Source organism: Triticum urartu, chromosome 2A (assembly GCF_056163025.1).
Source record: "Triticum urartu cultivar PI428250 chromosome 2A, HENAU_Tu73, whole genome shotgun sequence".
NCBI classification, from domain to species: Eukaryota; Viridiplantae; Streptophyta; class Magnoliopsida; order Poales; family Poaceae; genus Triticum; species Triticum urartu.
In genome coordinates this window covers 308,676,727-308,686,465 of record NC_141874.1, presented here as the reverse complement: position 1 = coordinate 308,686,465, position 9,739 = coordinate 308,676,727, and positions in this window count along the sequence as shown.

Here is a 9,739-nt window from a genome sequence, read left to right as displayed (position 1 = left end):
AAGTCAAACAGTGCTACTGATGCATTTAAAATCAATAAAAATCATTTTTAAAATAGCAAAATGATTTCAAATTTATTTTCTCCTAATTTTCCATTGAAGGGAATCATTTTACCCTTATTTCCATTTATTTATTTTTAGGAGAGAAATATTTTAAAAAGAAACTCAAATAACTCCCAATTGGATTTGAATTTGGAATTTCAAACAACTTCGAATGGAAAAATGAGTTTCAAATAACTTCAAAGTGACTTCCAATTTATTTCTTTGAAACTTCCAACTCTCTTTCCTCAAATATGAAGAAGTCATTTTATCTTCCCTCATGAACTCATTGAGTTGCTTAAAGTTTCTGAGTTTGAAATATTTCAAAATGGATTCAAATCATTTCCAAACCCCTTTTCATTTCTTTAAATGGAAGAGGTCATATTATCTTCACTCTAGGGTTTTGTAATGAAATGAATTTGAACTCAGGGAGATCAAAATGCAAGATGAAAGTTTTGGGAAAGTCCTTTTATTCCCTCTCATTCAACTGTCAAAAAATTTCAATTTCCACTCAGTTTCACACAAAAATCAAACAAACAATCACAATCATTTATTTAATATAACATTCCAAAATTTAGAATTTTGGGATGTTACAATTGCAATATCATAGATTTGGGCTCATCCAAGAACCTGATGTCTACTACGCAACTTTATTCTTGAAGACACATGTTGGGCCTCCAAGCGCAGAGTTTTGTAGGACAGTAGCAATTTTCCCTCAAGTGGATGACCTAAGGTTTATCAATCCGTGGAAGGCGTAGGATGAAGATGGTCTCTCTCAAACAACCCTGCAACCAAATACAAGAAATATCTTGTATCCCCAACACACCTAATACAATGGCAAATTGTATAGGTGCACTAGTTCGGTGAAGAGATGGTAATAAAAGTGTAATATGGATGGTAGAAATATATTTTTATAATCTGTATAAATAAAAACAGCAAGGTAGCAAATTGTAAACGGGCAGAAAACGGTATTGCAATGCTTAAAAATGAGGCCTAGGGTCCGTACTTTCGCTAGTGCAATCTCTCAACAATGCTAATATAATTGGATCATATAACCATCCCTCAACGTGCAACGAAGAATCACTCCAAAGTTCCTATCTAGCGGAGAACATAAGAAGAAATCGTTTGTAGGGTACGAAACCACCTCGAAGCTATTCTTTCCGATCGATCTATCCCAGAGTTTGTACTAAAATAACACCAAATAATTTCAGATTCATAATACTCAATCCAACACAAAGAACTTCAAAGAGTGCCCCAAGATTTCTATCGGAGAAACAAAAGACGAGAACGTGCATCAACCCCTATGCATAGATTACCCCAATATCACCGTAGGAATCCGCGAGTTGAGTGCCAAAACACATATCAAGTGAATCAATATGATACCCCATTGTCACCACGAGTATTCATATGCAAGACATATATCAAGTGCTCTCAAATCCACAAAAGTATTCAATCCGATAACAACGAAATCTCAAAGGGAAAAACTCAATTCATCACAACAAGATAGAGAGGGGAAAACACCATATGATCCACTATATTAACAAAGCCCACAATACATCAAGATCGTGACATCTCAAGAACACGAGAGAGAGAGAGAGAGAGAGAGAGATTAAACACATAGCTACTAGTACAAACCCTCAGCCCCGAGGGTGGACTACTTCCTCCTCATCGTGGTGGCCGTCTGGATGATGAAGATGGCCACCAGAGATGATTCTCCCCTCTGGCAGGGTGCCGGAACGGGGTCGAGATTGGTTTTTGGTGGCTACAGAGCCATGCAGTAGCGGAACTTCTGATCTAGGTTAACCCTGAGGGCTTTCGGAATATTTGGGAATTTATAGGGTAAAGAGGGGGTGCGAGAGGCCACCGAGGTGGGCACAACCCACCTGGGCGCGCCTGGGGGCCCAGGCGCGCCCTGGTGGGTTGTGCCCCCCTCGGGGCACCCCCAGGTGCTGCTCTGGCCCATTGGTGGTCTTTTGGTCCATAGAAAATCCACAAAAAGTTCCATGATGTTTGGACTCCATTTAATATTAATTTCTTGCGATGTAAAAAACATGCAAAAAGCTGCATCTGGCACTTGGCACTATGTCAATAGGTTAGTACCAAAAAATGATATAAAATGACTATAAAATGATTATAAAACATCCAAGAATGATAATATAACAGCATGGAACAATCAAAAATTATAGATACGTTGGAGACGTATCAGCACCCCCAAGCATAATTCCTGCTCATCCTCGAGTAGGTAAATGATAAAAATAGAAATTTTGATGTGGAATGCTGCCTAACATGTCATCTCATATTCTTTTCTTTATAGCGTGGATATTTGGACTTTTATGTGGTTCAAAGCAATAGTCTAGTTTTGACATGAGGACTTAAATACTCAAGCATACCAACAAGCAACCATGTCTTTCAAAATATCAACGCTAAAATAAGTTATCCCTAGCCCATCATGCTCAGTCATTGATCCATTCATGAAACACACTCGCATATTAGCTACACCCGATACTCAAGTACGATCATAGTGCCCCCTAGTTGGTGCTTTATAAGAGAAGATGGAGACTCAAATTGAAAATAAAAATTGCATAAAGTAAAAGAAAGACCCTTCTCAGAGGGAAGTAGGGATTTGTAGAGGTGCCAGAGCTCAAAGAGAAAATTGAGAGATAAAAACATTTTGAGAGACATACTTTTCCCACCAACGAAAACGACTTAGAGCTCCCAACACTTTCCATGCTAGATATATCATAGGCGGTTCCCAAACAGAAAATAAAGTTTATTCCTTTTTCCACCATACTTTCGCTTTCCATGGCTAACTGTATCCATGGGTGCCTTCCATACCAACACTTTCCAAGAAATTTATTATTTGACAACATAAAGTAAATTCATTTTTCATTTCGGGACTGGGCATCCCTAATACCTTTGCCTTACTCTCGTGAAATAACAAGTGAATAAACACTCATCGTGAGAATAACACATCTAGCATGGAAAATATTGTCCACCCCTCACCGCCTCACGAGCGGTATGAGCACACAAAAGAGAAATTTATTTTCAAAATTAGAGGTAGCACATAGAAATTTTATTAGAACGGCAAAAGAATACCGCATATAGGTAGGTATAGTGGACTCATCTGGCAAAGTTGGTTTAAAGGATTTTGGATGCACAAGTAGTGATCATACTTAGTGCAAAATGAAGGCTAGCAAAATATTGAGAAGCGACCAACCAAGAAACGAATAATCTCATAAGCGAGCATTGAGCATAATTAACACTGAATAATGCACCACAAGTAGGATGTAATTTCATTGCATAATTATTGACTTCCGTGCTTGCATAGGGAATCACAAACCTTAACACCAATATTCTTACTAAAGCATAATTACTCATCAACATGACTCATATATCACATCATCATACCTCAAAACTATTACAAGGAATCAAGTTTATTTTGTCCAGTGATCTTCATGAAAGTTTTTATTATATCCTTCTTGATATCTATCACTTTGGAACTAATTTTCATGTGTTGCTTTTGATAAGCTCAAACAAATCTAAGTGAAGATCATGAGCATAATATTTATTTCTCTCAAATTAATCTAAGTGAAGCAAGAGAGAATTTCTTAAAAAATACTAAAGCACACCGTGCTCAAAAAGATATAAGTGAAGCACTAGAGCAAATGACAAACTACTCCAAAAACATATAAGTGAAGATCAATCGAGTAGTTAAGTAAATAGATAGCTATGCAAGGACTCTCTCTTATTTAAAACTTTCAGATCTAAGTATTTTATTAGAACAGCAAGCAAAATGAAAGTAAAATGACATTTAAAGTATAGCACGGCTCATGTGAAGAAGAAAAAACTTAGGGTCAACCGATACTAACCGATAATTGTTGATGAAGAAAGATGGGATGCCTACCGGGGCATCCCCAAGCTTCGATGCTTGAGAATTATTGAAATATTATCGTGGGTGCCTTTGGCATCCCCAAGCTTGAGCTTTTATGTCTCCTTAATTCCTTTTATATCACGGTTTCCCTAAATCTTAAAAGCTTCATCCACACAAAACTCAACAAGAACTCGTGAGATAAGTTAGTATAAACCAATGCAAAAACCTTATCATTCTCTACTGTAGAAAATCACTAAAATTATTACTAAACATTGCATACTAAATGCCTCTGTATATTTAATAGTCCTATCCTCAAATAGAATCATTAAACAAGCAAACCTATGCAAACAATGCAAACATAACAGCAATCTGCCAAAACAGTACAGTCTGTAAGAATGCAAGAGTATCAATACTTCTTGAACTTCAAAAATTATCAAAATTTACCACACTGTAGAAAATTTATCAGAGATTATTTTGCAAAAAGTTTCAACGTTTTATCACATTCTGACTTTTCTAGGGAGTTTTTGCAACATCGATAAACTTTTTGTTTTGAAACAGCAACTCATATACTTGCAAGATAAGCATGGTAAGGGCTATCCTTGACATTTTGATTGAAAAGAAAGATGCAAAACATATTATAAATAATAGCAAGAAATCCTAACAAAAGAAAATGACGCTCCGAGAAAAACACATATCATGATGTAGGCACGACCTCGAACGCGCCACTGATTCAGCCCGATCTTTTACGATGCAACGAACTCCTCCAAGATCCACGGTAAAATCTCCCAATTAAGCGAACAGTGCGTGTAACCTGAAGACGGGGTGATGACGACCAACGGACAATTCCTCGACACACAAGGAACCTCCCGTCGTGGTAGGCGTAACCAGCGCGTAACCCATCGGTGACGACGGACCTCGAGCCAATAGATAGAATATTCTCAGTGTACGCACTAGAATCCTCTTGCCAAAGTAAAATCTTCAATTTAGAAAATTTCACAAAGATAAACAAAACAAACGCCCAGAGGGCCACTTCATACTAGATGTATAAACCTCAAAATTCAACCTGCCTCTGAATACAAGACGGGGGCTCCTTTTATATTGAAGACTCCACCGGCCATAAGCCCTAAAATACTCTGGCCGATCTGAACCAAACTAACACGCTAGATCCTCTCCTTTTACGTCTCAGAGAAGAAAAAACTAAACTACCTAATAACAAACTTGTACGAGGACCTCTGTCCTTGGTAGTACTCTTTTAGTTAGAAGGCTAATTAATCAATACGGCCACGTTGATCACCGGCCATGCTGATCACATAATTTAAAATAATAAAAGAATAACTTTTCTTCGTACGATTGGAACTACTCCACTGGACATGAAAATAGTACCAATATTATTTCAGTTTGGAGGGGTTTTGAAGTTTGGCTTCACTGCATCCTTCTCCAGTTTAGTTGGCGGCACCTCAAAGCTAAAAGAGCCAATTTGTAACATGTTTGGAAGATTATCTCTTTCATTTATGGTCACATCATCCTCTCTCCCTTGAAATGAAGCCGTCCTCGGCTTCATGGTACCTCTAGAGTCCTTCTTTACTGAAAGAATATCATCCTCCTTCACTGGAAGAGAAACCGTCTTTGGTTTCATGTTGTTCTTGGGAGCCATCTTCTTTTGCAGTATCAATATCACATCTGAGCGAATTAATTTCTCATTCATAGATTTAAGTGTCCTTTGGTTTCCATTATGAATAAGTGTGTATGTGTTGGTCCTTCCAGCATGTTGGACATGGCGGTCATACTGCCAACAGCCTAGTAACAAACCGCAGACTTTCATTGGCAAAACATCACATTCCACCTCATCAACATACTGCCCAACAGAAAATGCTACACATGCCTTATGTGTAATTTTGAGCTTCCCACAGTTGTTCAACCACTCCAAATGACATGGTTCATCATATCGCCATGTCGACAAACCAAGCTTCTCCACCAACATCTTGCTAATGCCATTAGTGCAGCTACCGCCATCAATTATTAACTTGCATGATGTACCCTTAATGTCACACTGAGTCTGAAATAAACTTGTGTGCTGACCTCCGCTCACTGCCATGCTATCTTCATCATGTACTCTCTTAAGTTGCATATTCAGCCCACTCGTTGATACTGCTGGTTTCTCTTTGTTTTCTTCTCATGCGAAGAAATATTTCCAGTTCCAACAAGACTATCCTCAGCCTTTTTCTTTTCTAGCAAGATCGGCTCTACTTCTTTCTTTGCATTAATTGCAGCATGTGCTCGGTCTCTTCTCTGACGATCTTCCAAATATTGTTCGGAAGAGTATGCTTCAAAATAAATCCATTGACCATTACGAAAAAACTGAAATTTCCTCCAAGAAAAATAGCCAGATTTATCAATCTGTAGCTCCCTCTTTTTTGTCCAAGATTTACCAAGTATCAAGCTACACGTATACATATGATATGGAAGAACATCACAGAAAACTGAATTTGTAAATCCACAAAATCCAAAAGTCATGTCTATTTGGTGTTTTATTGTCACAAATTTTCCGTGCCATCTGAGCTTATATGGGTCTGGATGCTCTATTACTACTAGCTTCAATGCATCAACCAAGGTTTGTCTCACCAAATTTATTTCTGAAGGACGATCAAACATTGCAGCACAAGTAGTTGGCCAAACCTTCACTTTTGTGTAGATTTGAAACCATGAAAGGGCTCGTGACGGATCCTTCTCACATTGGGACATCTCACCATCAAAATAATACTCCATCCTCATCGCAGTTTTAGAATCTGTATGAACAAATTAAAGAGAAAATTTGCACCGAAATAAACCCAGTAATCTGATACCGCACTTGATGTAGGCACGACCTGGAACGCGCCACAGATTCGGCCCGATCTTTTACGATGCAACGAACTCCTTCAAGATCCACGGTAAAATCTCCCAATTAAGCGAACAGTACGCGTAACCTGAAGACGGGGTGATGACGACCAATGGACAATTCCTCGACACACAAGGAACCTCCCGCCGTGGTAGGCGTAACCAATGCGTAACCCGTCGGTGACGACGGACCTCGAGCCAATAGCTAGAAAATTCTCAGTGTACGCACTAGAATCCTCTTGCCAAAGTAAAATCTTCAATTTAGAAAATTTCACAAAGATAAACAAAACGAACGGCAAGAGGGCCACTTCATACTAGATGTATAAACCTCAAAATTCAACCTGCCTCCGAATACAAGATGGGAGCTACTTTTATATTGAAGACTCCACCAGCCGTAAGCCCTAAAATACTCTGACCGATCTGACCCAAACTAACACGCTAGATCCTCTCCTTTTACATCTCGGAGAAAAAAACTAAACTACCTAATAACAAACTTGTATGAGGACCTCTGTCCTGGGTAGTACTCTTTTAATTATAACGCTAATTAATCAATACGGCCACGTTGATCACCGGCCACGCTGATCACATAATTTAAAATAATAAAAGAATAACTTTGCTCGTACAATTGGAACTACTCCACCGAACATGAAAATAGTACCAATATTACTTCAATTTGGAGGGGTTCTGAAGTTTGGCTTCACTGCATCCTTCTCCGGTTCAGTTGGCGGCACCTCAAAGCTAAAAGAGCCAATTTGTAACATGTTTGGAGGATTATCTCTTGCATTTACGGTCACATCATATCATGTGACGAATAAAAATGTAGCTCCAAGTGAGGTTACTGATAATGTTGGAGACAAAAGAGGGGATGCCTTCCGGGGCATCCCCAAGCTTAGTTGCTTGGATATTCCTTGAATATTACCTTGGGGTGCCTTGGGAATCCCCAATCTTAGGGTCTTGTCACTCCTTATTCTCCTCATATTGACATCTCACCCAAAACTTGGAAACTTCAATCACACAAAAGTTAACGAAACTTCGTGAGATAGGTTAGTATGATAAAGATCAGACCATTTCACTTTGGTACTATCAAAGACAAGATTAATAATTATTTCCATACAATGCCTACTGTAGCATATCATTACCACAATTTATATTGAGCAATATAAGACATAGAAACTAGAAAACAAGCAAACTATGCATTTAAAACAGAATCTGTCAAAAACAGAACAGTCTGTAGTAATATGTACTCCAACCATACTTCTGTTACTCCAAAAATTCTGAAAAATAAGGAAAACCTGGGCAATTTGTCTATTAATGTTCTGCAAAACGAATCAGCATTTTATCATGCTTCTGTTAAAAATGGGAATTATTTTCCTGAACGCAAAAGTTTCTATTTTTCAGTAAGATCAAATTAACTATCGCCATAGACCATCCCAAAGGTCTTACTTGGCACTTTATTGAAACGGAAACAACAAAACATGATTACTACAGTGACCTAATCATGTTAACAAACAAAAACAGTAGGGGTAAATGTTGGGTTGTCTCCCAACAAGTGCTTTTCTTTAATGCCTTTTTAGCTAGGTATGATGATTTCAATGATGCTCGCATAAAAGTAAATAATTGAAACAAGAAAAGAGCATCATGAAGCATATGACTAGCACATTTAAGTCTAACCCACTTCCTATGCATAGGGATTTTGTGAGCAAGCAACTTATGGGAATAAGAATCAACTAGCATAGGAAGGCAAAACAGGCACAACTTCATGCTTTTCAACACATAGAGAGGAAACTTGATATTATTGCAATTCCTACAAGCATACGTTCCTCCCTCATAATAATTTTCAGTATCATCATGAAGAAATTCAACAATATAACCCTCACATAAAAGCATTCTTTTCATGACACAAAAGCATAGAAAACTTATTACTCTCCACATAAGCAAATTTCTTCTCATCAATAGTAGTGGGAGCAAACTCAACAAAATAACTATCATGAGAGTGAAAATTAAAATCATAATGACAAGTTTCATGGTTATCATTATTCTCTATAGCATACATGTCATCACCATAATAATCATAAATAGCAACTTTGTTATCATAGTCAATTGAGACCTCATCCAAAGTGGTGGATTCATCACTAAATAAAGTCATGACCTCTTCAAATACACTTTCATCATTATAATCATCATAAATAGGAGGCATGAAATCATTATAACAAATTTCCACATCAAATCTTGGGGGACTAAAAATATCATCTTCATCAAACATAGCATCCCCAAGCTTATGGCTTTGCATATCATTAGCATCATGGATATTCAAAGAATTCATACTAACAACATTGCAATCATGCTCATCATTTATATCAAACATTCTATTGAATTCTTCTTCTATCAATTGAGCACAATTTTCCTTTCCATCATTTTCACGAAATACATTATAAAGATGAATAATATGATGCAACCTCAATTCCATTTTTTTGTAGTTTTCTTTTATAAACCAAACTAGTGATAAAACAAGAAACTAAAAGATTCAATTGCAAGATCTAAAGATATACCTTCAAGCACTCACCTCCCCGGCAACGGTGCCGGAAAAGAGCTTGATGTCTACTACGCAACTTTATTCTTGTAGACACGTGTTGGGCCTCCAAGCGCAGAGTTTTGTAGGACAGTAGCAATTTGTCGTCAAGTGGATGACCTAACGTTTATCAATTCGTGGGAGGCGTAGGATGAAGATGGTCTCTCTCAAACAACCCTGTAACCAAATACAAGAAATCTCTTGTGTCCCCAACACACCTAATACAATGGCAAATTGTATAGGTGCACTAGTTTGGCGAAGAGATGGTGATAAAAGTGTCATATGCATGCTAGAAATATATTTTTATAATCTGAATAAATAAAAGCAGCAAGGTAGCAAATAGTAAACGGGCACAAAAATGGTATTGCAATGCTTAAAAATGAGGCCTA